The sequence below is a fragment of the Drosophila takahashii genome, chromosome 2R, assembly GCF_030179915.1.
Source record: "Drosophila takahashii strain IR98-3 E-12201 chromosome 2R, DtakHiC1v2, whole genome shotgun sequence".
Lineage (NCBI taxonomy): Eukaryota > Metazoa > Arthropoda > Insecta > Diptera > Drosophilidae > Drosophila > Drosophila takahashii.
Window position 1 is genome coordinate 1406936 of NC_091679.1, and position 4230 is coordinate 1411165.

General features: G+C 40.2%; 1 long non-coding RNA gene across 3 annotated transcripts; it reads left to right on the plus strand.

Annotated features, from left to right (window-relative positions):
- The first annotated feature begins 3346 nt into the window (after positions 1 to 3346).
- On the plus strand, positions 3347 to 4230 carry LOC138912590 (uncharacterized). Of its 3 annotated transcripts, none has more exons than XR_011418134.1 (3): positions 3347 to 3374; positions 3453 to 3917; positions 3973 to 4230. It is a non-coding gene; the product is annotated as an uncharacterized lncRNA (long non-coding RNA). The 3 variants fall into 3 exon arrangements; XR_011418135.1 differs by having other exon boundaries at positions 3356 to 3374; positions 3456 to 3917; XR_011418136.1 differs by lacking the exon at positions 3347 to 3374 and having other exon boundaries at positions 3384 to 3533; positions 3592 to 3917.

The following is a 4230-nucleotide window of genomic DNA, read 5'->3' on the forward strand; positions in this document are numbered from 1 at the left end:
TGGCTGCTCTAGCTCTTAAGGTTTAGGCTGTGGTCGTATGCCCCTAAAAATCGGTCTTTCATTTTATAATCTTTAGAGATAAGGAAGGCAGGTGAGCGAGGAAGCCGTGAATCAAATTGTTTAAACATTTGAATTTGTTTAAACAATAGGTAAGGTGTAATAAAGAGCAAGAGAATCAATTGGTTTGAATATTTAATGTTCTTTTAATATTATCAATGCGATTTAAAGTGAAAATACTTTTGACTAGGTTTGTACATCGGACTCAAAAAACCCCCAGTAATCGGCGCCTATGGTGTCGATTTTACTACGGCAAATTGTCATGATCCGCTTCCTCATCTTCATGCTACTTATTCGCAAGGTCAACGCCCGCTGGTTTTGGTATCGCTAGTTGGTACCATTAATCTCTCATACGTCACTCCCAGTGCACTCTCTTGGAGCGCATTGCCAAATAAACAACATCATCAGCTGGATTCTTCGCTTTCTGTTTTGCCTGACGTTTATCAAAAGTTCTCAGGAGAGGCTTTTGCACCAGATTCCATCAAGATTCGCGCTCTAAGAGCGCCCTGCGGAGTTGTGCACTCATCACTGCCAAAGCAACAACAACATCAGCTGGAGTTGTCGTCCTTTGTTTTGCGCGACATTCGTCAAACGCTCTCTGGAGAGGAGCTCTCATCATCTTTCACCACGCTTCTCGCTCTAAGCGCGCTCTCCGGAGTTTTGCGCCCATCACAGTCAAACAATCAACAACATCAACTGGAGTTGTTGTTATCTGTTTTCCGCGAAGTTCGTCAATCGCTCCCCAGCGAGGCGCTCTTATCGCATTTCATCAATATTCCCGCTCTAAGCGCGCTCCTCGGAGCTTTCCGCTGTTCACAATCGAATCAACAACAAGGTTCTCATCGGCTGCTTGGTGTGGCTTTTCACGATGGGTCCATCAACAACAACATTGCCCTTCTCTTCTCAACTTGGATAGATATGCTCCCTTAACAGCGCCATTGTCATCACTCTTAAGAACTAGTTACTCTTCGCTAAAAGCATCTAACAATCTACAGGAATGCATGCATGATAAGATACGTATCAAAACCACTACATTACTAAAGGTGAACTGCGGGCCTATAACATTGGGATCGCAAGATCATATACTTCCTTTAGCATTGGACTATAATGCATTAAATACGAATCCAGAGGTTGTTGAGTGAGTACAGCCCCGCTAAAAGTTTATTTTCAAAACATCTCTGGAATGCGGACAAAGGCGGAGCAAGTATACCTTGCCACATCACAATGCACGTTTTATGTTATAGTTTTAGTTGAAACTTGGCTTAACATAAACTTTTACTCAAATGATTTCTTCGACTCCAAATTGTATAATGTGTTCCCCAAAGACATTGATAGCACGAAAACCCACTGTGCTAGAGGGGGTGGTGTAATTGTAGCTGTTCGCTGCATTTTGCGCTGTTGCTGTTTCGATAATTGGAGAATCGGAAACTCTGCAAATTGTGGCGTCATATATACCACTAAATGCTTCCTATAAACTTTACAAGGCTCATCTGGAAAACATTACCGACATCTACAATACTCTGCTGGACCATCAACATATCTGTGTGATTGGCGACTTTAATTTGTCTTCTCTCGTTTGGTCCCAGGATCCGGACCATCAATCTTCACTGCCAAGCAACATACATCAACCACACAAGATTCTTTTCATCGATGATATTTTCAGTATGGGCTTAATACAAGTCAATAATATATACAACTAGCAGGGTGCCCGCAGCTTCGCTTGCGGATAACCCAAATATCTGAAGCTACTTTTCATATGAAATAGTTTGCAGTAGAATTATATAATTTTGCATTTTAGAAGTTAGTTTAAATTTATTTGTAGTTTTGGATGAAACTTGTACTAACCCTCATTTCCACACCACCCGGAGGTAGAGGATTCGGCGCGTTTTTTTTAACGTGGTTTCCCCTAAATAGGCCTATTCCACAATATAAGTTCAAATATTTTTAAAAGTTATTTTAAAACCTCTCTGTAAACAACATTTTTTGTTTGGCCATAGGATGATTAAGCTCTTTGCTGAGCTAACTCTTGAACAGGCCACATAAAATTGTCCATGGGAAAAACAATCGTCCCTAAGATCTAATCCAGCTACTTTCAAAGTCTGCCCTTGTGTCTTATTTATTGTAATGGCAAAACAGACCTTTACAGGAAACTGTAGACGTTTAAACTCAAATGGTAAGTTGGATGACGTCAGAGGAATTCTTGGCATGAATACTGTCTCTTCTTTGGCACAGCCGGTAAAAATAACGGCTTCAATAACAAATTTGTGAAGAGCTTTAACTTGCAATCTCGTTCCATTGCATAACTTTGGGGGACTTAAGTTTCTTAGCAACATTATTGGTGTACCAATTTTTTGCGTAAGAACGTGCAAAGGCAATCCTGCTGGATTCGGCATGTTAAGAAATTCAGTAGGATAATGCACAGCATCTTCTACCTCAGTAACAGTGTCAACTGATTTGTATGTAACTTCCTCACCGTTAAATAATTTTGAAAGATGATTATTTATGCGGTTATTCCACTACATTGGTCGGCTCATTCATTAGAACAATTTTTTCTCAGCCTATACGATTTTACGTAGGTGCGAGCAAGACAGATATATGTCAGCTGCAATGAGCAATTAATGAGCAAAATTTTAAAAACCGAAGGCCACCATTTTATTTTTTTTTGTATGAGCAAAATTGAATCTAAAAAGTACAATTTTGCTCATTTATTAGAGCTACTGTAAATCGGATCTTGCTCGCACCTACGTAAAATCGTATGGGCTGAGAAAAAATTGTACTAATGAATGATCCGAACGATGTAGTGGAATAACCGCATTATTGAAGCAGCTCTGTCATTTCTTGAAGCTAATATTGCTCTTTCTGATAGCCAGTCCAATGACTTATGAACAATTTTTGAAATATCTGGAAAATTTGTTGATGTAAGTTCTTCCAAAGTGTTAACAACAGTACCTAAACTTGATGAAATTATTATTTTTCCATCAACAGTTGGATAATCTCCATCTCCTATTTTAGGTAAAGTTTGGGCAAAAACACCGGCCGTTCTATCACCTAGTAAAATAAATATAAATATAGTTATACCAACTTTAATTAGTTTTTGTAATGGTATTTCGAAGAAAAAAATGACAATCATAAAGCAGAGTCAGGGGGTGGAAAGGAGATGGAGATATATAGTTGCAAGCGTGTGCAACATCGGCTACTTTTAAATCGGGTACTAAAAATAGTAAAAAGTTAAAAATTGAAGCCGTCAAATTTTTACGTAACGCATAACTATTTTTGAGCACAAGTGACCCTTGCTTTAAAAATATTTATACATGGGCGTAAGTTAAAAGCTGGAGGGGGATTACACTTCAGCCCACTGTACTTTCATATTCCTAATCCTTCTTGTTTCTTTTCAGCAGCTTTCACCTTCTTTGGCCGGACTACATGTGTGTTGCTTCCAGCAACCTTTTCCACAAGGACCACGACCGCTGGATGTTGTAAGCTACCGATCCTGATCTCCTTTTGGTTGATTCTGCCTTTTCGCCGTCTTTATAGGTGTTCACAGACTTCTTCTTCCGACGCCCTTGATGGGCCGCGCCGAACCAGGATATTTCTGTCTCCTGTCGGGGTCCCGGTCGTGGGCATCTCAGCGATCATCATACGTGGCTGCGTCTCTCGCCTCTTAGTGGGACTTCTAAGATTTGCTCTTGGTAGCAATTATCCAGGACCACCACTAGCTGTCGAGGACCAGCCGGAGATTCTCTTCCTTCTCTTTTTTCTGTCTTTTTATTATGTTTTCCTTGGGCGCCACCCTGTTATGTCTCGACTTATTTTCGGTGATCCAACCATCGGATTCCGGCTAGCAATCGGACTTCTCAAGCGTGAGTATGAATAAATTATTTTCTTCAGACTTGATGACAACTTTAAAAATGAAAGGAAACAAGGACTGCGGACCTGCTGTTGATGGCCGCGAAATATACCCTCCCATCCATGAGCTGCTGTATATTTTAAGCAACTCCCCGACACTGGATACTGGGTCTGTTATGCGTCACCTCACCCCATTTTTAACACTCTACTCGCTCATTTTCTTTTCCACTTTAATTCACAAAATTCATATAAATAACTTTCATTTAACTTCACAATTCCCTAACCTGGGTACCACAGGGACGATTACATCACACATGAATAAATAGT